Source organism: Triturus cristatus, chromosome 2_1, assembly GCF_964204655.1.
Source record: "Triturus cristatus chromosome 2_1, aTriCri1.1, whole genome shotgun sequence".
Lineage (NCBI taxonomy): Eukaryota > Metazoa > Chordata > Amphibia > Caudata > Salamandridae > Triturus > Triturus cristatus.
Window position 1 is genome coordinate 576,849,792 of NC_140581.1, and position 26,501 is coordinate 576,876,292.

A 26,501-nucleotide genomic window follows, 5' to 3' on the forward strand; every position below is an offset into this window, starting at 1 on the left:
CCTGTGCACTAAAGCACGTCACAGCAATGTCAACATCATCCCTTATCTGTTCCATGGGGAAAAAGGGACAATCAAGTACTACAGTTCCAAGGATCACATCAGAAGGACCCATGACTAGCTGTTGAAGTGTGTGGACTGCATAAATGCTCACCTGCAGTCCATGCATTAATTGCTAATGCAACCATGCTGCCCAGGGTCATCCTGGCCATCGGCCATCTCATTGATTGTGCCATACACATCCAATCATCTGTGGGACACACATTGTAAGTCCTGTACCAACATTAATTGTGAAAGTGGGTCTGTGATAGGTCTAGACATGAGATGAGGCTGTCAGCAAAATAATCAAATAGGAGGCTGATTCCTGTCCCACAAACAAATGGCTGTGGACTTCAAATTTCTAAAAGCCACCATAGTCTTGAAATATTCCGTGTGGAATTCCATGAGGACGAACCACGCATGGGCTCCCATCTGTTGTGTTACACGTAGGAAAAGTCAATGCATGGACACTACACCCGCTTTGGTACACATATATTGACATCATCCTGGAAACTGATTGGATTGAATAAGCCTTTTCACTACATTATGGAAGACATGCATACTTGACACATAGCTTTGCTCTTATTCTGTGCATATGGTACATAGTGTCATCTATACTCCGTTGTAGGAATATTGCATACCTATCCAAGGTGGGTGGGTCCACGAGCACAATGGAACCACATGAGAAATGTGATGACCGACAGATTGAATGCCAACTACATGACTCACAGACATATTGATGTGCAGCTTGCAAGGCATATCCACAGGAAGTTTCCATACATTACCAATTGACCTTTTCATTGACCCAGCACAAGGCGAACCGCATTCAAATACACCATATGCTATACACAGTACGCAAACACCCCATCCAACTCGTGGACACAATCCATACATCTACCACGGATGTTGCCTTCCTGGGGGAGACATGTTTGAAGGCCTCCTCCATGCCCGACGTTGCCATAGCCATTCTGGACGGCTACAAGAACACTGGCAGGGACCGCAACAACGGAGTAGGAGGTGGACTTGCCATTGTCATGGTCAACCACAAAACCCTCTGGGCCTCACACATCAATGACCACACCCTCAGCACCGCCAAACTCATGCACTTGAAGAGCCACACATGCCACAACCCCATTCTCAGAGGAACCCTCGTCTACAGAACCCCTGGACCCCGGCCTCAATTCTGTGACACCATTGCCAATTGGTTCTGCACGCATGACTACATCCTCCTGGTAGACTTGAACCTCCACCTCAAGAACCACAAACACAACAACTCCTCCACCCTGGTAGTCAACCTCGGACTCAGTCAGCTCGTCAAAACGCACACCCACTCCGCCAGACGCACGCTTGACCAAGATCCTCGGCTACCTCCCATGTCACTTTCAGCCACACCACCAAACTGGACTGGCCATTGGTGCATCCACTACACCTTCAAGACAAATCACCACACCCCAACACATTCAACACATCACATGCTGCAGCCAGATCAAAGACAACAATGAACAGCTTGACAACACCCTTGCCCAGAGCCCACATGCCAACCCAAACTACACTGACTGCGCCACATGCAACCGCAGGCAATTGACCAATGACTGCCACAACACTGTCACCCCGATCACAGAACCCTCCAACAGACACATTGACAAGAAGGCTGCCTGGTTCACTGTGGACATACGGCCCTCCATACAAACATGCCAGAAAGTACATAAAACATTGCACCCCAAACAGACACCAGACAGTATGTGGGCCACAAGAACGGCATCCTCAGACACCATCACCTCATCTGAACTGCTACAAGGGCCACCACCAAGGACTGCATAGACAACAGCGCCCCCAATAACAAAGAGATATTCAACATCATTAAGGTACCCTCCAACCCTGGCTCCAAGACCAATGACATCCCACAACTGCAAGACCTGTGATACACCCTTGCCACACTCTTCCATTGCAATATTGCAGACATCCACAACAGCTACAACAACCCGTACACCTTGACAGGCACCAACACCTCAGACCCCCCGGCCACCATCCACACTGACCCCCCTGCTCACCTGGACCAATGTGAAGGACAACATCAAAATGAGGTACACCATCCAGTCCATCTCACCGTCTGACACATTTGCGCACCACATGTGCAGCAAAGCTAGCCCCACCATCGCAACCCATCTCCTCAAGGCCATCAACATCTCCTTCGAGAGTGCGAGCTTCCCAGCAAATTTTGATGCACGCCGAGATCAACGCCTCAATCCAGGAATCCAAGGTGGATGCAAGAGGCCTCAAGAACTTCCAGACCATTTCCCTGCTCCCATTCCTGCTAAAGGGCATGCAGAAGATTGCAAACAAACAACTGACCGGCTACCTCGAGGAGTACAACATCCTGGACCTGTCACACTCCGACATCTGCAGGAATCCCAGTATTGACAATGGCCTCATTGCCGACACCAATGGCATCTGGCCCCTGATGTACAATGGTGAAAGGGCGCCACACATCCGCCAGGACCTCTCAGCCGCCTTCAACAATGTCTGTCAACACACCCTACGCACATGCCTCAAACACGCAGGAATCCAAAGCAAGGCTCTGGAGTGGACCACCTCCTTCCTCTCTGGCAGAAGCCAGAGCCTCCGCCTACCCTCATTCTGCTCCCAAGCCTCAAGGATCATCAGCGGCAGAACACAAAGATCATCCCTCTGCACAACATTGTTCATCATCTCCATGGGCACGCTTGCACACGTTGCACAACTGCACCACCTCCACATCATCTCCTACGCTGACAACACACAGCTGATCCTTTCCCTCACCAAGGACAACCTCAACACCAAAACCAACATCCACAAAGGAATGACTGCCGTTGACGAGTGGATGACGAACAAATGACTGAAGCCAAACTCACCCAAGACGGAGGTCCTCTTCTTTGGATCCACCCCCGCAGCCAGGGACAACTCCTGGTGGACAACTACACTGAGAGCAGCACCGGCAGACACCAACCATGCAAGCAACCTGGGGGTCAACCACGAATCAACACTCACCATGACCAGGCAGGTCAACGTCGTCTCATCCGCCAGCTACAACACCTTCCGCATGCTCAGCAAGATGTACAAGTGGATCCCCACTGCAACAAGAAGAAGCTTCACCCTGGCCCTCGTCTGCATCAGGCTGCACCATTGACATGCAGACAATGTGGAAGCCACTGCCAAACTCCGTAAACGTCCGCAACACATACAGAACGCTTCTGCACACCTTGTGCACAACATCTCTTGCCACAGCCACATCACACACCATCTGGGATCCCTGCATTGGCTCACCGTCAACAAGAGGATCGCCTGCAAGCTTCTCACCCATGCACACAAAGCACTCCCCCACACCGGTCAAACATACCTCAACAGGATAATCACCGTCTACAGCCAGAATTGCCAGGGCCCTTTCAGTGACCTTGCCCTTGCCACTGTCCCCCACATCCAAAGACCTACCAGCGGCAGGAGTTTGTACTGCCAACATGCCGCAAAGACCTGGAACACCCTCCTACAGCTGAGCCTGGTCCTCCTTGCCTTCATGAGGGCACTCAAGAACAGGCTGTTCGAGCAATAGCAGCACACCTCCCCCCGCGCAGTGAGACCCTCACGTGTGAGTAGAGCAATTTACAAAAGTAATGATTGATTGATTGATTAATAAGTCCGACTGCCATTCCTATGGCTCATCTATATACAAATGATTTGTGGCTAGGGATGTTGATGGTAATTGCACTGACAATGTTTCCATAGCATGATACATCGTCTAATTTAGGCAAGGATGACATTAAACTGTCACTACAATATACTTGAACTTGTCCAAATCGTTCACGGACGTGAAGGATCAAATGTCATTTTTTGGGATGAGCGCACACTTATATGACACATGAATCATTGATTTGCGGTACGCGTGCACTGTTGCTAATGTACCAGCAGGCCATATATGTAGTAAGTATGGAGTGGCCGAGACCGTGAAGGTTGACTAGGAGTGCAACCTGATGATAGGATGTGTGAATTGTATCCTTGGACCTATTTGGTTACGTGTGCGTATTTTCAGAATCATGGCTGGCGTCGAAAATGTTGAAAGGAAGAAGATGATATCAAAGAATCAAGGTGAACATAGCAAAACTTCTTGCCACGTAGTGTGTTCAAGAATATGATCTTTGTACATTTGTCCATGTATTTTTTAGCATAAGATGGTGCACCCAGGAAACCCATGGAAGTTGCGTTTAACTGTATGTACAGATTCTCATTCCAGTTACAATTGCTATTGTGTACACAGATTTAAAATTGTCGTGGAATTCAACATTTAGATGCATTCAAATGTGCTATTCAAATTGTAAGACCATTCCATGCTTCAAGTCCATTGGCATGTGGTATGTATGTCAAAATTGCCACACATCAATGGTGCCCAAAATTAAACTTCCACTAAATTCATCATTGACTGTCTTCAGGCTTCATAAGACATCCATTATATCTTCTACATAAATTATCACTCTCTTGTTATTGTTCTTGTGCAACTCATTTTGATCACTCAGAAGTTCTGGTGTGCTACAGCTTGCTTCCATAGCGTCATGTCCATTTCCATGGTGCTTGGAACTATTGGAATGTAGATTGTAATCCTCGTGATAGTCATGTTTTTTTTTCAATTTCATTTGTTACATTCACCAGTGGTGAGGGGAGCATGGTGTATTCACATACCATACTAGTGTTCATCTACATATCTGATCACAGGTGTGCTACCTTTTTAATCGTTATTCTTTTCTCAACACAGTATACCCCTGATGAAGGGACACAGCCTCACAAATTTGCATTGGGTGTCACAGTGATCTCTTTTCTCACATGAAATATGAAATGTGGATCAGCTTGGCTTGTTCATGGGAACAATAGTACAGCATGACCTTGCATGCATATTGAACATTATCTGTTGTCTATCTGGCCTTGCTAATTTTTGTATTAAAAATTCTTTTTTACATGTAGGCGCATTCATTTTCTGTGCTGGTTTGAGTCCTAGTCACCTTTCATGCTCTAGGGCAATCAGTGCACTGACGTGAAGAGCCATATGACAAGCATGGACACTGAGCATGGCCACTTATTGGCTGGTTGTCCTCTGTGTCACCACATTGAATCAATATTGAGAGGCATGTCAAGCCATGTACATCCATAGACCAGCTGACTCTGACCTTGCACCCCCACTGCAACCCTGGAATCACGCCCTGTACAACAATTGGTGAATACTACATCCCCAACATGTAGTGAGCACTGTGCCCAGCATGCACTCCTCTCCTTCTGGCAGGGTTCAGATGCTGTTTTATCAACTTGGCTTCGGCTACTCCAGTCCCAGTGGCAATGGCCGCTCCATTTTGCCTTGTGGATAGTGGCAAGGACTGTCTGACAGTGTTGTGGCTTCTGATCTGTCCACACATGTCTACACGTAGTACAACGGTCACAACATGTTACATCATGTTGTTTGGAATTCGGATGCAAAAGATATGTTCTGACTGCAGCAGGAAGTTGTGATTGTACCATAGTTGCACACATACACAGTTTAGCTTCCATCCTCGCACTTGATACACATCAAATTATATGAACAAAGATACTCACTGGTGGCATTTGGGTCTTCAAAGCTGTGGACCTCCCCCTGTGTATATGGCCGTGGGCCACCTACAAGAAGAGTAACAGAAGTACAAATTGGTATAGAATCACATCATATTTACATGCAAATTTAGACCGAAACATTATTTAGCGTGACACATGCATGGAATTAACAGGACGTGTCACTCCTTTTACATTGAGTGCAGCCATATTTTTCCTAACACACCTGGACAGTGGAAACACTTGATTGCTTCTACATCAATGTTCACTGAGTGTGGAACACACATGTGTGGCATCCCTGTGATTTCGCACATGCATCAACAGATTCATCACACATGCCCTTATGCAGACACTGTTGCTGACTTCTGTAAGGATTGCTGTTTCAAAAACGTGTTTATGCACATGCACATGTGTAAGCATTTATTAGCCACAGACACTGACAACGCTTCTTCGACTCTCAACATTCCCACAGCATGTAAAGCTCTATCTTGTTCACTGATTGCACACTGATATGATCTTGCAGATGACTGTTGCATTGTGGCTCACACATGACTAGGGTTACATTTGGCTGCCTGCTTCACACTCCGTTCGGGATGCTGATTCACCTGAAGTGCATCCACCCTGACGTATACAGCGTTCAAGGTGTACATCCATGATACATTCAAGCGAACATGTAGTTTGATGCATGTACACACTGCAGATGCACAGTATCGGACCATCAGCCAAAACCATCTTTACCCAGCAACAAGCCCAAACTCAATCATTGGACATGCCTCTACACAATCCATCAGCTCAAACTTGGATCACTTTGTATGGACTGTACCAGTGGCAAATCTACACGCTACGCAAATTACACAGCCAGCAACACCCATGGACAGTAATCCAGACTACAATGCACCCTGGCGTACACCACCAAGTACACGCACACTACGTACACACAAAACTACACCAACTCTGGATCATGACATGCATCGCCATCGAAGTGTCCACCCTTTGAAGACTAGCCATGGAGATCTGTATCATCCGCAAAAAGACTAGCAACAGATGGAGCGTTACTCACAGGAATCATGGTAAACGCTACCTTTCCATCCCAAGTTCGCAGATGACTCACCAATCAATCATCCCATTTCATGAATAGTCTGCAACAACTGTCTGGTGTGTGCACATGCCATTGCACTCAATAGGTACATCTACATCACAAAGTTAAGCACAAGCCATTGCACGCTCAACATCAAACGACTAAGTGCACAGATCCAGGTCCGAACAAGGACAACACCCCTGTGGGAACCTCGTCCAAATACCTTCATGCCCCTGAGGTGTGTACACAACCCACATCACATACATCATTGCCTAACATGCATTCGCATACATGTACCACAGACTTGTGACATAGCTCAACTCACATCTTGACTACAGACGTGCCAACAGATTAGCAAAATGCATTGACAAGCTTGTAGACATCACACAGTAGCAACTGGCCACAAGGCACAGCCACAAGGACGGTGGCAACATCAACACATCCATCACACCAAGACCACATACCCCCATGGCCTGACCGTTCTGACGTACACCTCCTGTCAACTATACAGCTGCATCCATATGAAACAATTAGCACCCCACACAGAAATTACAGAATCTTGACATGTAACAACTATAATGAGCCACAAACCAAAATGCCAACAACACCTTGAACTACACAAGCTTGGTTCTCAATGGACCACACAGATGGTTATCGTAATGTCTAGATGATTTTGCTACAGTCTCCAACACAGACACACAGCAGCACAGGAAGTCAACACGGTTCGCATACAGACCACATCATTAGTGAGACACATGCAGACACCATTTTGCAACGATGAAGGACGGGGACGCTAAGACACCATAAATCCCCTTGATAAGGATCCAAAGCAAGGACACCATCTCAACAATCCACACACACATCAAGATTTTACAAGGGCAAATGACTCACCCAATCAATCCTCAGCAACTCCAGAAATGCTACAGTAAGAATCCACTTCACGAGTTACATTGGCAGAGCTAGCATTGTGCATGCGGACATCTCCCCCTCACAGGATCACTACAACAAGCTCTGCTCATATTTCCACACAGATGTCATGTGCCTCCAGGATCATTGACATTTTCAGACACAGGTCAATGTAAACATATATCTTCATGCAAAACCTGCTACCCCTCCATCTCATCTTTGACAACATTGAGCACCACAGACAACGCATCTACCATGAGACTCATCCTTTGATGATCACAAATGTACCCCTGTCACCAACCTCTCCTACCAATCTGGCACACACGTCACTTCAGCATTCAGCGTTTACAATGAAGCTGGGTGTGTAATAGTGAGCTTATGCACCTTAAGTGGACTAGCGCATGCTTACGACCCACATGCAATGAGCTGACAACAAACATCCTGCTCAGACCACACCGTGCACCTCTCCTTTTCAAATGTATGTAACAGACTCTGCAACTGCAGCTGGATTGCGACCCTCACATGTGAGTAGGCTAATCCTGATGATGATGCCTGCTTGATTCATCTATTGATGCCGCATGCTTACATACACAACCAGAGTCATGAATATCGTGACATATGCACAGGGTATGGACTGAAATACAAGATAGTGCAGGAATGATGCAACCCCAGACCTTTGTCTGCACCACACTGTTTAAAATTCCAAACAATGGAATACAACATGGACATTTTCAATATTCCTTGTTCCAACAGTACTTCACTATATTCTACATCCTGGTGGTGCTGATTCATGCTTAACATTGACAATGAACTGCAAATCCAGCAAGCGTGTTTTACCATGCACTTGTGATTATGCAACATTTGCACTCATTTTTTTAAACGCTTGCTATGTTGCATGTTGTTAGATGTGGATGTTCACACACAACACCCATAGCCACTGATGCATGGCCAGACTTACAGAGTGGCAATTAACTGGGAAACCATCAGGATGGCACTCCACCCTAAGGCTGGCCTACTGTGTCACGAAAAAGGGACTATTTAATCATTTCATTTATCATTGCTCAATGCATGCTGCATTTGATTACACACATTGGAGGAGAGAATCATAACAATTGTGACCTTGGGGTGTGTTGGACCTGTCAGCCCTAGGGTGGTCTCCCCTTCTATTTTTGATCGTGCCTCATTTTTTTCCACCCTCATTTTTATGTTGGACTAGGTCTCCTGGCGCCTTTACATTGCCAATCAGTGTTAAGGTGCAGGTGCTCCCTTCTCCCAAGATGGCTGCCACAGACCCCTGCTACTGCAGAGTGGTCTTTCATAGTAGCACCCTAGCTGCCAGGAGCTGGCTGGGACCCCACAACAATGTTGCGACACCAGCCCGCCTTTTGTCCCATAGGTAGAATGGGGAAGCTCCTGGAATGTGCTGGAACCTTCTAGAAGGGAGGTGGCGTTTTACTTTAGTCGCCTTGGCTAGAGGTCACCTGACCTAGGGCTACTTAAGTGAGGAAGGGAACTTTTTGTGGTGAGTTGGCCAGTGGGGTACAGCAGAGCTGGAGAATCCACGCAGGAGTGTAGGCGGTCGGGCCTAGCCAGGGACTTATGCCTCTGAGAGTGACAGGATTTAGGTGCTGCCTCTTAAGTGAGTGAGGGACCCTGTAAAACCCTCTGATCTTGCACAGCAGTAGGAGGACCAAAATAACCTCTGCCCAGCCTGACTAGGAAGGACCTAGTCGTTAACTCCATCCCTACCCCCCTGTAACAGAACCCCCTTAAGGGCGCCAGAGCCATCTGCGCCAACAAGACTTCATCTAACACCTGGGAACAGTAACTGAATGCTGAGACTGCGTGTCCTGACTGGCCCCCGAAACCCTATGCAAAGCAGATTGAAGAACCACCGGGGATCGACCAGGTACTAGCGCTGTGACCCCTGCGCTCCGTGACCTGGCCTGGGACCCCCGGCAGCGTGCTCCGCTGAGCGCGGAGCTCCCCTCCTTAATTTCAGCCCCCCCCCTGTGGCGTGGAAGCAAGCGCGCTCACTGCAGCGGGCCGGAGGCCGGAAGAAGTGCCCTTCAGTGTCACGAGGCCCGTGTAGAAGCCCGGGGACCCGTCGCTGCCGTCGGAGCTGTGCAAGAATGTGCGCCAGGCCGAGGACCAGTTCCCACATCGCCAATGGAGCGGACGCCAACCGACGTCAAGAGCAAGGTAAGCCCGGATGCTGGGATTGACGCCGGTGCGCCCCCTGATGGTTGGGAGCCGCTCCGCACCCTGAGCCCGGGTTTCCTCTCCGTGGGAGTCCCCCTGGTCACCACGACAGAGAGACCCCGCCGAGGGATCCTTTCCTTGTGCCCCCCGTGACTGTACTGAAGCGTGGTGCCCTACAAACTGCACCGGAGCCCGAGAGACTCGCTCCGCAAGTCCCGTGCGCTCCCTGCTACAAGCTCCGTGTGGAGAGATTCACTCTTACTGATTACGAGTAGCGCTATGCTCTTCATGTTCCGTTCTGAAGTGCTGAATGTCATTGCTTACGAGTAGCGCTCTGTTATTCAGGCCTCGTACTGAAGTATTGAATGTCATTGCTTACGAGTTGCACTCTGTTATTCATGTTCCGTTCTGAAGTATTCCTTGCTAATGATTATGAATTGCGCTCGGTTTGAAATGCTCCAGTCTGAAGTATTCCTTGCGAATGATGATGAGTAGTGCTCTGTTTCAAATGCTCCGTTCTGACAAATGCATGGCTATTGATTACGAGCAGCGCTCTGTGTTAAATGCTCCGTTCCGAAGTGTTCCCTGTTAGCAACTACGAGCAGCGCTCTGGTCTAGATGCCCCGTTCTGAAGTAGTCATTGCCAGTTAATCACGAGTAGCGCTCTGTGGAAATAGGCGCTGTTCTGAGGTATTCACCGCTTAGCGCGTAAAGCGCGGGAATCGCCACTGAGGCGCTACAGATAACCAAAGTAGCGGTGTGCCCACGAGTTCTGCCCTGGGTCCCTGCACGCCCTGGGAGTGGCGCTACGGTCCCCAAACCCTACCCTGAGTAGTAAGATACACTAGGGTGGCCTAGAGCCTTTAGAAACATACTGGTGAATGACGTGCTGGTGAATATGGGGCGGGTGAATCCACTGCTAATCTAAGTGAAGCTTGCATTGATATCTGAGGAACTGCATTTACATCTCATGAATTGCATTTATATCGCATGAACTGCATTTACATCTCATGAATTGCATTTATATCGCATGAACTGCATTTACATCTCATGAATTGCATTTATATCACATGAACTGCATTTATCTTGAACTACTTGGATAAACTTGAATCATTTGCATAAACCTTTACAGTGTGGCGTACCTTATTGTGTGTGTTCCCCGTTCCATGCGAGGTGCGTGTTGTATGGTTGCTTTACACACAGTCCTTTGGGTGCCCAGCCGCTCGTGTCACGTTACCGCCCTTAGGGACTGGAGACCCCGGTTTCCTACAGGGTGCATGAAGGTGTCCCTTCCTGAACAGACACTACTGCCCCATGACGCAGGCAGCCATGTACATGTTAGCAAGTTTGCCTGCACCTGCACATGGTGGCAGTTTGTGTACCAGCACAGGGCTTGGCACCGTGATTACACATCATGGGGCAGTTTTATGTTTGACTTGCGCCTCATTTACGCCGCCGTTGCGTCACTTTTGTGACGCAGCAGCGGCGCAAATCCTGCGCCATGGTGCGGGGTATTTACAACGTGACGCATCTGGGAGATGCATCACGTTGTAAAGCCCTGCGCCACATGTAGGCGTTCCAGGGCAGGTGGGGGCGTTCCGGCGCAGGAACGCCTCCTAAAAGTGGCTGAGTGAAATCGACAAGATTTCACTCAGTCACTTTTCCAGCCATGCTGCGTCAAATCCCTGCGCCTGCTTGAAGCAGGCGTAAGGATTGACGCAGCATTTTAGGGATAGGGGCACCCAGAGCCTTGCTGGAGCTGCGTCGCGGTTGCGAAGCAACTCCAGCAATGCGCCATCCATACGACGGCAGATGCGTCACGCATCTGCCCATCCGAGTGCCACGGTGCGCCGCATCATGAATGCGGCGCATCAATGGTGGCGCACGAGTGGGCAGATGCATGGCAACTCCTCTGGCGCATCTCTGCTGATTAGCAGAGATGCGCCAGACGTCATAAATCTGCCCCTTTGTATCCAAATCATCCTCCCCCTTGTTTACAGCATGACTATGAAAAATCAATTTATTTAACTGGTGCATGTGTCTGTGTGAATAGAGAAAATTTCTATGTCAACATCATATATATTGGGGCCAATTGAGGTTTCCTGGCGCATCCCTGCAAATCAGCAAGGATGCGCCAGGAAAGATGGGTCACACAAGTTTACCCTTGCGCCACCCATGATGCGCAGCATTTGCAATGCGGCGCATCATGGCGCAGGAATAAACAGATGCGTGACGCATTCGATGGCGGAAGGTTGCCGCAGTGCTTAAGTTGTGTTGCAAGCGCAACGCAACTCCAGCACTGTTCCAACCTGCCCATCCCTAACATGGTGTGTCAAGCCTTACGCCTGCTTCAAGCAGGTGCAGGGTTTTGATGCATCATTGTCGGAAAAGTGAGTCAGTCACATATTATAGATTTGACTGAGTCACTTTTCCGAGGGTTTTTCCGCCGTTACACCCACCCTGCATATATTAAACCTGACACAGGTTTAATGTAGCGCAGAGCTTTACAGCGTGACACATCTCCATTGATGCGTCACGATGTGAATAGGGCGCAAACTGGCGCAGGGTTTACACCACCGCTGCGTCACAAAAGTGACGCTACGGCGGCATCAAAGGGGCACAAGTCTCTCATAAATCTGCCCCATGGTTTCCAACATATGTGTCTGTGGCCACAGAACAGTCTTTTGTATTGCATGCGCTCATATGTAAATCCAAACAGACCATTGCAACGCCAATTGATTGGTCATACGATTTGTGCAGAGAGATATGGCATAGATTAGCACCTCTGAAGAGAATATATGAGTAACAAGAAACATTGACTTACCAACTGGACCACCAACTTCCAGGCCAAGATGATCTAGCAGGTCAGCCTCCCTGCTGATGACGTCCTGCCAGCGGTGCTTTATCTGGTGGGGTGTCCGCTGGATCTGGAATAGACGCCCCAGATGTTGCTGCACCGTGGTCCACCGGCGCTTGCGCCCTGCTGTGTCATACCCCTGACTGACCCTTCCCCCCATGCTGATCATCCGGGGCAGGTAGTGAAAAATTAGCCATATCATACCGCCAAACTCTCGATCGTTCAAATTTCTTGACCTTCCCGACATGATTTATGATGACGTAAAGGAAACTTAATAAATATGACAAAGGAAACTTATTAAAGATTGACCTAATATGTACTAACAAATAACCCACCCCTATATGAACCTTAAAACTAACTACCCCAAGCGACAAACACCCCACAATACTAATCTTACAGACACACACAAGACTCACAAATCACTAAAGACAGAAAAACACACCTCAAAAGACACAGGGGACAGACAAAAGACACTTTGACAGGCAAATCAGGACAGCACAGACTCCAAACAACTCCACCAGCAAGCACACACCAAAAGCAAGTGAGGGAAAGTGAAAGTAACTGTGCACTTCCTGGTTTGGGAGGTTGTGGAATCATTGCATCATTTCCTGCTTCGATGCGACACGTTTTGACGCTTTGCATCACGCTTCCGTTGATGCGTAGATTTTCACTTCTTGCAGTTAGGCTCAGGTATGCATGCGTGACGCTTCTTTGTTTAGCGTGTTGCATCATGAATTAATCATTACGAAGCGTGACGTAAGTCACAGTGCGTCGCGCATTATTGGGATGCAACTGGTTTGTGTGCATTTGCGAGTCTTTCCTGTAGATGCGATACTTTACGGGTAAATGCGTCACTTTTCATGTTGTTATTGCTGCAGAATGTAAAATTTATCCACGCTTTGCTACTTGCGACACTATACATTGAGATGCAACACTCTTCTATTGTGTGAGTGACTCAATCATGATTTGCCACTTTATAGATGTGAATGTGTGAGGGCAGAACTACCAGGAAGTGTAGCATCGTAGCAGCATTTGCATTTTGCACTCCTGAATGCGCATGATGAATACAGGCCCCAGCTAGGCCCGCAGGACGCAAGGGTTCGCTCTTCTGCAATGGAATCTATAAGGAAGTTGGCACGGAAACTGCAAAGTACAAAGACAAAGTTTATTAACCCTTAAGGGTGGTCCTACAATCCATACAACACCCTTCAGTATTGCATAGAGTAGCACAAAGAACTTGCGTACACGGTCCCCTTTTATACACAAAGAGGGGCTCATAAGTGGGTGGATACAACATGAGGCAAAGAATATTACCTTTTATGGTCATTTTCGATACAGAATCAATATATGGGCGGAGCTGACACACTCCTTGAGCCCGCGAAAACATGGTCAAGCAAGGACTAACTGATAACAGATGTGGTCAAGTCTGGGCATGCGCCAGACAGACAAAGGAGCTATTTATAGACTGTTACTAGGCAGATTGCAAGAGCAACTAACACGAAGATAGGACTCTTCTCCGTGGAGGCATGACAATACAAAATGGAGTCCAGACTTTAGTCAACATAACGAGAGAAACTCGGTCATATAAGGGGAATTCATGTCTTCAGTAAATGCTTACTCACACCGCTATTTCAATTTTCAACAGACGACCCTTTCAGCATTTACTGAAGACATCCGGTTCGTTAGGATAATCATCGTATATGTCAATCTTCATCATTTCTTCTATTTCTTTAGTCAGATGTTTCTGGTAAGTGACATTGGCAATAGCTTTCTTATCAGGAATGCAGAGTGACACACATAGGGAACAGAGTAAAGGACCACATTGAATACAAATGCAACAAGAAAACAAAACTGCCACAATGATACAGAGACCAGTTAGGACCTTCCACCCCCATGTGGTGATCAACGCCCAAAACCATCCAGAAAAGGTCCAAGTACCATTTTCTGTATGGATTTCAGCTGCAATTTTATGCAGTTTATTGATAGCATTATAAACTGATGGCGTGTGGTCAGGAATAAACACGCAACAACTACTTCCGATAATTTTACAAGCTCCACCTCGGTCAGCTAACATAACATCTAACACCATGCGATTCTGCAATGCAACAATTCTAGTAATCTGTAATTCTTCCGTAAGATTCCCAAGAGCAGCAGCGGTTTGATTTGTCACAGCCTCTACCACTCTTGTTAACCTTCGAACTTTCCTACTATTTAGGGCAGCTCCAACAAAGAAAAACAATCCTAAATTAAAATCAATATACTGCTGCAGACTGGTGTCAGTCTGGTCCACGTCATCAATCGATAGAGTACGTTTATACCTATTTACAGTCACATTATTCAACAACTTCAAATCTTTATGATAAGATGCAGGCGCCAAGAATACAGGGGGTAATAGGAATGCTACATAACATACTCCAGACCAACCGGCTGGCAAACGGTAATAACCTTTATTTCCACATACGAAGTATGTATTATGAGATGCTAAGAAGGTACTGTTATTCAATCCGTCGATATTTAGAATAGTGATGCAATCACTAACACCAACAGGAATATAACCCACACTCTGGACACACAGGTCCGCTTGAGCTTGTGCCACTTGAATCACAAATCGGTCTTTCCCCACAGTGTCTCTGGTGTTCGTGAAAATATAAGGAATCGATTCATTGTCTGGTCGATACTCTTCCCATTCCCAAATTGTCCCATTCGCTTGCGGGTATCCATCTTTATCCTGATGACATTCCCTATTAAGTTTGAAGAGTAATCGTCCCACTGTAGGTTTCCGGGTGGCAAAAAGCAAAGTGTACCATGCTCTACAAGAGCCATTATGAGAGAAAGGAAGAGGTATGAATGGCGTTCCTCCTTTCTTCTGATGAGCTGGCATCATACCACATATCCAACAGTTCGTAGCATTTGTGGCAACGTGGGTATGATGCAACATCTGGATGAAAGTGTTATTCAAATAAGACTGACGATGCTTCAATTCTTGATACGGAAGGGTATAAAAGTAGTGCTCCTCAGGCACTGGAGTAGTCAACACAAGTAACTTTCGAGCAGGAGTCACATCCTCCACAAACCATGTGGCTATCCCAACAATAGCTACTGTAAGCATAAAACCTGTTGCACAAAGGATTTTCTTTTTCTCCATGTCAGAATAAAGAATCAATATCTTCCTGAAACTAAAAGGTTTGTCAGAACTCTTCCCCTTGGGCAGCGGTCGATTTCTTCACCAGCGGGCCAAGACGGGTGTCGCTACACTAATGCAGGGCTGATCCCCCCCCCCTTGCCTCATTGGCTCTCCGTTTCACTAACCCAAGGGCCGTTCTGACAACATGTCCTAATACTGAAGAATTCACTTCCTTGGCCTGAGATGATATCGCTTTCCTCCAGGAGTCGCGTGGTCCGGGAAGAGCTCCTCAGTGTCGTTCGGTTCCACAGCACGGCCTTTCTCTGCAGTCAGAATCTCTCGTTGATCGGTCAATATAGCAGGCTCCACCAATCCGGGCGGTACTTTGCGACAGTGCAGGGAATGGATCCAATTCTTTCTGTTGGAAACCCGCACAGCCGTCCTCGTTGCAAGTAGGACCTGCTCAGGACCAACCCATCTCGGCTCCAAGCTGTTCGTCCTTTCAAAAATCTTCTCCATAACATAGTCTCCAGGCCGGAGACTATGTCCTTCGCCGGTGGACCGATCAGGGAGCGCCTCCCGGACCTGTTGATGAATAGAAACCAAGTTATCCGTTAACTGCGCCAGATAATCATTCATCATTACACAAGGTACATCATACACAGCCTTAGGTCTTGGTGGACCCCAAATATTCATTGGGCGTCCGAAAATAATCTCGTACGGTGTAAGACCGGTTCGAGAGTGCGGTATCGATCTAATTGACAATAATGCCAGTGGTAAAGCATCTGGCCAAGTCAAAGATGTCGAAGCTTGGATTTTAGCGATCTTGAGCTTCAGTGTACCATTATACTTCTCGACTAGTCCTGCAGACTGAGGGTGAAACACTGCGTGAAACTTCTGGGTGATGCCCAGACCCTTCAGAACATACTTTATAACATCCGCTATAAAGTGGGGTCCGTTATCACTCCACAGAAGTCTACAAACGCCATATCGAGGGAAGAACTCCTTCAATAGCATCTTGGCGGTAGTCATTGCAGTATTGTCTTTCGTAGGGTATGCCTCGACCCATTTGTACCTCAGGCAAATCATACAGGTCTGCACCACCCTCTTTGCCGTGCTAGCAATCTCTGGATGCTCCCAGACTTGTGTAAGCAATTTTACAATTGCGGAAGCTCCAACATGTGGTAGCCCATGTGCCATCTGAACCATAGGTTGTACAAAAGCTGTGGGTAGCTTCCATCTATCCATCTGCTTATTTCTCCAACAACCCTCATCATACAATTCTCCCTCACTGGACCATTGCTCCCGTTCTTTATCAGAAGCGGTCCTCTGTATTTCCCGCACTTCTTCCTTCGCATCGTGCCATCTTTCTACCTGCGACTTCACTACATACATGGCAGTAGCACCGGGCTGCATCGCAGTCTCCCGTGCCACCCGGTCTGCTAACGCATTCCCTTCTCCAACTTTATCAACTACTTTCTTATGGGCACTACATTTAATGATAGCAATTTTCCTCGGATATGTCAATGCAGTCAAAAGGTTGTGAACTAACTCTCCATGCATTATTTGTACTCCATGCGACGTTAGAAACCCTCTCTCCTTCCAGAGTAGGCCGAAATCGTGCGCTACTCCGAAAGCATAGCGGCTGTCTGTATAAACATTCACACACAATCCTGTACTGAGCTCACATGCTCGTGTTAATGCTATCAGTTCCGCTGCTTGAGCTGATTTCTGTGGTATGCGTGCTGTCTCCACTATTGTTTGCAGTGTGGTAATTGCATACGCTGCTGAAGTCGTACCGTCTGGTAGCTTCAGGCATGATCCGTCCACTCACAGTTCTCCATCTACATCTGGAAAGGGCGTATCCTGGAGATCAATACGACCCTTTGTTTGTTCCTCAGTCACAAGAATACAATCATGTGCTTTCCGCGCTCCAGACTGAGTCTCGGGAAACGGCAGCAATGTGGCCGGATTTAACGTTACGCACCTCTTTAACGTAATATGAGGAGCCAAAAGCGTCAGTTCATATCCCGTTAAACGGGCACTGGTCAAATGCTGCGTCTTTGTCTGATTAAGCAGGGCATCAACAGCATGGGGGACTAATACCAACAGCTTATGAGATAACACAATTCCCTCGCTTTGGCGTATTGACACAGCTGTCGCCGCAACCGAGCGAAAACAACCAGGCAATGCTCGGGCAACAGGATCAAGTACAGCCGAAAAATATGCACAAGGGCGCTGCTTGTCGCCGTGCATCTGCACTAAAACTGATAATGCACATCCATCTTTCTCATGCACATACAGCGAAAAAGGTTTTGTATAATCAGGGGTCCCTAACACTGGTGCTGAACAAAGGGCCTGTCGTAATTGCTGGAAAGCAGCGTCACACTAATTTGACCAAGGAAGCGGAATAGGTGTGTCTTTTGTCAAAAGGGCTAATAATGGCTTGGCTATGTGTGAGAACCCTAATATCCATTGCCTACAAAAAGAAACAAGACCCAAAAATGCACGCACGTCCTTCTGCGTGGAAGGCGCTGGCGTGTCCAAAATTACTTGGGTACGATCTGGTGTGAGTGCACGCCCCTCCTTAGACAAAAGGTGACCCAGATAAGTCACCTTTGGTCTACAGAACTGCAATTTCTTCCGAGATACTTTGTGATTGTGGGATGCCAAAAAGGAAAGCAAGGACAACGTACTCTTCTCACACAACTCCGGAGTGTCAGCCGCCAACAAGATGTCATCGACATATTGAATGAGGGCGACACCCTCGGGCAGAACAAAGGAGTCCAATTGTCTTTTCAAAGCTTGACTGTAAATGCTAGGGCTTTCTGTGTAGCCCTGAGGAACTCTACAAAATCGATAAGACCTATTATTCAGAGTGAAACCAAAAAGGTATCGACTATCGGGATGAATAGGAATCGAAAAGAAAGCATTTTTCAAATCAATGACTGAAAACGTCGTCGCCGTAGGCGGGACCAAAGTAAGCAACGTCGTGATATCAGAAACCACTGGATATTGAGGTATCACGATCTTGTTTACTTCTCTCAAATCAATGATAAACCGATAAACTTTGGCATCCGTATCCTTTTTCAAAATGGGTAGAATCGGACTGTTACAGACGTTGTAGGGAACCTCCTCCACTACTCCCACCTTAATCAAATCCTGCACAATCTGTATAAGGGCCTCCTCCCCCTCCTGGGAAATACGATACTGCGGGAGGCGTGGTAACACCGCCCCCTCCTTGACACTAATATGGACAGGCGGAATCACCATCTGTCCTACATCGGTATCCGAAACGGCCCACAAAGTACGGGGGAGAGTTGCTAACACGGTATCCTCTGCAACCACACACATCCGTTCAGACAAAGGGTGATTATCATTTAATATCACACGCACACCAGCGGGGGAGCAGCGGATCGTAGCTCTGAAGTGCTTTAGCATATCAAGACCCATAATGTTGTCCGGCGTGTTCGGGGCAAGTAAAAACGGACAGGGTGCAGAAAAAGAATCAACCTGAAATATGAGGGGCCGAGAAAGAGGGCTTCGGGAGAGTGTACCATCAAACCCTACCGATGTAACCATTAAGCCAGATGGGGGAGCCCTCGGAACCAATTGTTTAGACAGCGCACTACGAGTCGCTCCTGTATCTACTAGGAACTGATCAGTAGAACCCAAAACCTCAGCTGATACATAAGGACCCTTCTGATCAACCGGCACCTCAACTGATTCTAACCCCCATCCAACGCATTCCTATGCATGCTGAGAATCATGGTACCCAGAGCGGTCAATTCCTGACACTTGATACTGGTTTTGCCGATCAAAGACATTAGGTCTATCTCGGTGCTGCCCGGCAGGGTCAAAACGAGCGTGATCGTTAGAATTCCCCCTAAGATTCGAGAAACTCCCTCTACCTCTCGGGCCACCCTGAGTATGTCCCTGCCGCGAAGCATGCAACGCCGGGCAATCTCTGGCCCAGTGTCCCACTTGTTTACAATACGCACATTGATTCCTATTCAAATCAGATCGGCCCGAGGGAGGACCATAAAATCCTCCCCTACCTCTATTGACACCCCGACGGGGCGGACCATACACTTGCGCTAACATCACCTTCGTTTTTAAATCTTTCGACTTCTTCTCCTCCTGCCCCTTCGCTTCTTGCTCCTGACGCTCATAATACTGAGCTATAGTCAGGAGGGCTGTCGGAGACGCCGTGGACCAAGAACTTTCACTCGCCTTTAGGCGGGCCGCTATTGCCGGTAATAAATTCGCCACATATTTATCAGCAAAAAGGTGCCGACCCGTATCATCCGTAAGGGACTGACCACTAAAATCATGAAATGTCTCCTCAAAGCGCGTAAAGAAATCTGCAACTGATTCATCGGCTTTCTGCTTACACGAGGCTAACATGTTCCAGTCAATCTTTTTAGGGGGAATGATTGTTTTCAACTTAGTCAGAATAGCAGCAGGGAGATCCAAAATAATTTTAGGTGGTTTCTGCGCGGGCTTTCTCTCCCTATCCTCATCCTCAAGCTCAGACCACCGAGCCTTAAAAGCGGCAACATCGTCCACCTTCCGTACGGATCGCCACATATCCGGTGGTAAAATAAGCCCAAAGAACAGATCTATATCTGCTAAGGTCATAGTACAAGAATTCAAGGCCCCCTCGACTTCTTCGTAAAAGGCCGCTGGATTCTTGCGGGGATCAGGCAACGCATTCTTTAATGCCATGACGTCAGCCCTATGCCAGGGAGTATAAACCCAATTGTACACAAAATATCCCTTAGCATCGGCGGAGGTAATATCCGAACTAGTTCCCGCTCCTTTAGGAGGAACATACAAAGGTGCCGCCTCTCGCATTGGTTTAGCATGCACTAGGTCGCTCTTATCTGAGTGGGAGGTAGATGATTGGTCATCACCGACACGTGAAGCCGACTGCTTTTCCTCCTCAGCTTTCTGGCGCGCTTTCTCTTTAAGGTCACTCACCGCGTCCCGTAATGCAAACAGCCGTCGAACCGCATCAGGCGCCTTAGAGGGAGAGAAAACACCATTACGCAATGCTTTAGCATCTGATACCACATCATCAGGCTCAAAGACGCTGGAATATTTCCGGAAAGCAGCAATCACTTCATCAGAAAAGTGGCCCAAAAAATACAACTTCTCTCTATCCTGCCACTTCTCCCAAGAATTCAACAACTCAGCAAGGGATAACTTGCCCTTAAGTGCACGATAGGAAACTTGCCGAAGCTCACCCATTCGGTCAACCGATAACATGGACCGCGTGTCTACCTTACCCGACACCGATCCAGAATCCTGTAGCCCCGGGGCAGACGCGCCAACATAAGGGGGCGGAGAGCGATCTAATAAATAAAAATCATCGTCAGGATTATTAAGGGCAGGATAAAGTGACTGACGGACAGCATATTGACCCGAGACTTGCAACCTACGCTCTTTCTCTTGTCTCTCTGTCTGTTCTCTTTCCTCCCGACGCTTCGCTTCCTGTGCTCGCACATGATCATTCTTCCGTTGCTCTTTATCAAACAGCGCTTTCTCACGTTTCTCTCGCTCACGCACTTCCTTCACCCATAATCGCACACATTCAAACATGTCTTGACGAGCACGCCGTTTACACATACACTGTTCCACATACTCAATCTTACGCACATCAAACGATCCATACAAAGGCCATCGTAACTCAGGATCCTTTCTGGTATATTCCCTCCATATTGTGCTGTACATTATGGAAGAAAGACCATGCTTCACATACATATCCCTATTAGGAGTCCCCTCTGGGGGAGCTGGAGCAGATTCCTCGAGGTTTAACCGGTTTCCAAAGCAGCAGCACCACTTACGGAGTGCGCTAAAAGCAGGCATGCTCAAAAATAATGCAAAATATGCAGTATTATCAAAAAAATGGCACTTAAACGTTGTGCCGTTCAAAGTTACACAGTTCCGGAGAAATATCTCCACATTACCTGCCTATATGTGTTGCAACGCATATATTCTCACAATAATCAATACAAGATATGACCGGTCATCACAAATCAAACTCAAATAGCCAAACCAGGCTTCAAAAACTCGGAGCAAGTACCGTACAACGGTTCTTACCAATCAAGAGTCCAGATTCCAACTGCCAAGCTCCAAAATTCGCCCAAACGGCTGTCACGGCAGGACCGACAGAAGAGGTCTCAGTCGAGGACCGGCGCCACCCAGATGGTCAGCTCGGAAGGGAAGGAAGAAAACCTCGGGATGCCAGGACTAAAGTGCCTCTGGCAGTGATCACATCCCCGGCCAAATTCCTCACCTTCGTCACGACCAATCCTTCGAGCATCCGAGTCGCCGATGAGCCCCACGTGACGGGCGCCAATTGATGAATACAGGCCCCAGCGAGGCCCGCAGGACGCAAGGGTTCGCTCTTCTGCAATGGAATCTATAAGGAAGTTGGCACGGAAACTACAAAGTACAAAGACAAAGTTTATTAACCCTTAAGGGTGGTCCTACAATCCATACAACACCCTTCAGTATTGCATAGAGTAGCACAAAGAACTTGCGTACACGGTCCCCTTTTATACACAAAGAGGGGCTCATAAGTGGGTGGATACAACATGAGGCAAAGAATATTACCTTTTATGGTCATTTTCGATACAGAATCAATATATGGGCGGAGCTGACACACTCCTTGAGCCCGCGAAAACATGGTCAAGCAAGGACTAACTGATAACAGATGTGGTCAAGTCTGGGCATGCGCCAGACAGACAAAGGAGCTATTTATAGACTGTTACTAGGCAGATTGCAAGAGCAACTAACACGAAGATAGGACTCTTCTCCGTGGAGGCATGACAATACAAAATGGAGTCCAGACTTTAGTCAACATAACGAGAGAAACTCGGTCATATAAGGGGAATTCATGTCTTCAGTAAATGCTTACTCACACCGCTATTTCAATTTTCAACATGCAGGTGTGCCACGTATTCACAGAAATATGTTGCATATCCATGCTTCACCCTGCACTGGTGCAACAACTTGAGGCATGCAGTGGGCCAGGACCCTTGGAGCCTGGTGCATGGATGCGTACGTCACCAGATATTATCTGTGTGCATGCAGGGTCACCTTCCTGACCATGAACAATCAATACAGGCATTATCCCCTTGAAATTAGTGTTGTGGACTGCAGCACAGATATGGAGCGGGATAAGGCACGGCGTACATACGAAGTGGTAAAAGTACAATCCCATTACGCCATATTTAGTGCACCGTTACATCACTTTTGTGATGCAGTGGCGGGGCGAAGACAGTGCCATGCTTTTGGCTATTTACAATGTGACACATCTAGTGAGATGTGTCACGTTGTTAAGCCCTGCGCAAGATGTGGGTGATCCCGGCAGGGGGGTGGGGGGGTGGCCTTCCAGTGCAGGAACGCCTCAGACAAGTGGCTGAGTGACATGTAGAAGATTCCACTCAGTCACTTTGACGTCCATGCAGCATCAAAAGCCTGTGCCTTCTTGAAGCATGTATAAGTATTAATGCAGCATGTTTGCGATAGGGCCAAGATCATACTTGCTGGACCTACGTTTCATTTGCAACGCAACTCCAGCAATACACCGCATTTGCACAGGGGGATGCGACACGCATCTGCACATCCGTGCGCAACGGTGCACTACATTGTACATGCGGCACATCTGTGTTGGCGCACGGGTGGGCAGATGGCTCGATACTTCTGGGGCATCCCTGTTGATTGACAGCGATGCACAGGAAGTCCGTAATCTTGCACGGAATGTCTCCTTTTTTGCAAATCATTACGCCACCTCTAGGGTGGTTTAGTATTCAGATGCATCTCCATGCTTTCACTCATTTGGTCAATCTGGATATGTATCTTGTTCCATGTGTGTTGTGTGTGAACTACCACCGCAACGTACATGGCACTCAAAATCTCCGCTAAGTGCTGCGTGTAAAGGGTTTGGGGCAGATTTACAAGCCCCTTGCGTCACTTTTGCACCGTTCTTGCATCACTTTTGTGACGCAGCGGCTGCGTAAAAGTTGCTGCCCATTTACAATGTGACGCATCTAGGGAGATGCGTCACGTTGTGAAGCCCTGCGCCACATTACACCTGCGTCAGGTTTAATGTGTACAGGGTGGGCGTTCTGTCGCAGGAAGCCCCGTATAAGTGACCCAGTGAAATCTACAAGATTTCACTGAGTCACTTTTACATCCATGCTGCGTCAAAACCCTGCGCCTGCTTGAAGCAGGCGTTAGTATTGATGCAGCATGTTAGGCATAGGGCGGCCCTGAGCATTGCTGGAGTTGCGTTGTGCTTGCGACACGACTCCAGCAATACATGAGTTTTCCGTCAACAGATGCGTCAGAATTTCTGACGCATCTGTCAATCCTTGCGCCATGGTTCGCCGTGCATCCATGGTGAGGCAAGGATTTGGCAAGTTGGTGCAGGGAAAGTGACGCATCTCTACAGATGCGTCACTTTCTTGTAAATCTGCCCCTATGTATTTAGAAGGAGATGTGAAGTCACACAGGGTGGGTTTTCCGCTCCCTGTACATATGGATGGTCTCCATGCACCACCAGTCCGTCAGACAAAGTGATGTTCTGGTGGCACAGGGGGCTTGTCATTGTACCCCATGTTGTTGTTCAAGGGATGTTTCACATATGGTACATGTGTGTAACCTGTGTCGACATGTTGCCTTATTGCATGTTGACTTGTGTGGCTTCTTCTCACAAACGTTTCCATCTGTAAAATGATATGTGTGTATATTCGGAGTGAATAACGATTGATCTGTGAGTGGTACTTCCAACTTGCACAGCAGCTGACTGACATTACATCACACATTGTTGCCAGCTCAAGCATGTCATTGCTTGAGCTGTGACTCTGCACAAACATGTATGTATTTTTCTTATCCACGGCGGAAATGCTGCATCACTTTTCACATGTCCATATGTGAGACATCAGCATCCCAAGGAGCTTTTGCACAAGTTTTTCCATGCGTGATATTTGTGGCCACTTTCAGCAGCTATGCTTGTCAGGACCACCACACACACATAGCTTACTCAGGGTGCAAGTGTGCATGATTCACTGCATGCCATCTATTCATGCAAAAGAAGGTTGCACACAACTATGAAACATGTTTTTGATAGGATGTTGCTTTCCTGTGCTATGCCAGTGCCACAGCTTGTCACAACCCAGGTCCTTCCACTGCCATGAAGCAGCAGTTTCATGTACATCTGCACATGTATATATCTATGATTTGAACTTGAACGTTAATGGACACAAAGTTGAGGATGCGACTTGAAATTGTGTAATGTTCTTTATTGTACATTTTACTGACTTCAATTTTCTACATCATGAGAAAAATTGAGTCACCATGTGTGATCGATGACGGATCCCTGCTGCTGTGTGGTGGATGTCTTGCACTTGGGGTTGCACATGTTCATCATCGTCCACCTGTCCAGGCTGCTGGTCCTCCTCCTCCCAGGGCACATTAGTTTTGACACAAATGTTGTGGAGTATTGCACATGTAAGTATTATTTTGCAAACAGTTTCTGGGGAATAAAGTAGCCTTCCACCTGATACGTCAAGGCAACGGAACCTTGACTTCAGGAATCCGAAGCTGCGTTCGATAATGTTCCTTGTCCGACAATGGGCATGGTTGTATGCCTTCTGTTGGTCAGTGCTTGGATTTCCAAATGGTGTCATAACCCAACTCTGGACTCCATATCCTTGATCAGCTGTAATTGGGAGGTAATAGATACGTGTTACTTTAGGCTGACATCAGTATACATGGCATGTGTCCTATGTCTACCTGCGCAAACTTTGAAACTACTCAAGTACATGTTTATGGTGTTCCTGTGTGTGGTGGGTAGACAGTGTGTGGCCTTGACTGCTCTGATGTGTGCACGCTACGCGGAGGGATGGGCAGTTGCTTTTTGCAACTCATATCATGTAGCAGACAAATTTACAGGGCTCATGCAGAACATGGGTGATTGTTTGCCGGACACTGTGAAACAGGGGCAGAGGGCCCTGCCCTTCAAGGACTCTGGCAAATTGTGCTGTACCTTCATATTCCAACATTACAAAAAATGGGGTAACCCAAAATTGTCAAGGACCTGGGTACAATGTAATACGAAAAACAATGGTCCTGGACCATAAATCAAAAAAGGTAGTAGTTCCTAACTTAGTGATATCATTCACATATTCTAAGCTACATATAATCTATTTTGGTAGCTCTTAGTATCCAATACAGTATTGCTCATAAGGTCAACCATGCAACAAAACAATATCCACAGTAAATAAAGCTTTTTATTCTTTTTTATCAAAGATTTTATAAAATTTCCATTAACAATTGTGTCAAGGTTGTTCCAAGGGGAACGTGCAAATAGTAAGGGTGCTTGAGTAAAGAGAGTGAAAAAGGGAAAGAGGGAATTATTTCAGAGGTTGTGACATAAGAGAAATTTAAATAAGTTAAGCAATGGACTGGTTATCATTCACCATCCAAGTGCAAAAACCTGGTCACGTGTGTCGGTTTATAAATAAATCAAGCGATTATACATTCATTAGAAGCCAATTCTAATAGAGCACGTGGGCAGATAGGCGTATCCCAGGTATGTATGTATGGGGCGTCGACGTTTCGATCCGTCTTGGTGGCCTAGTGGTGGTTTGAACCTTGGCCTTGCGGATCTTCCTCAGGACTGG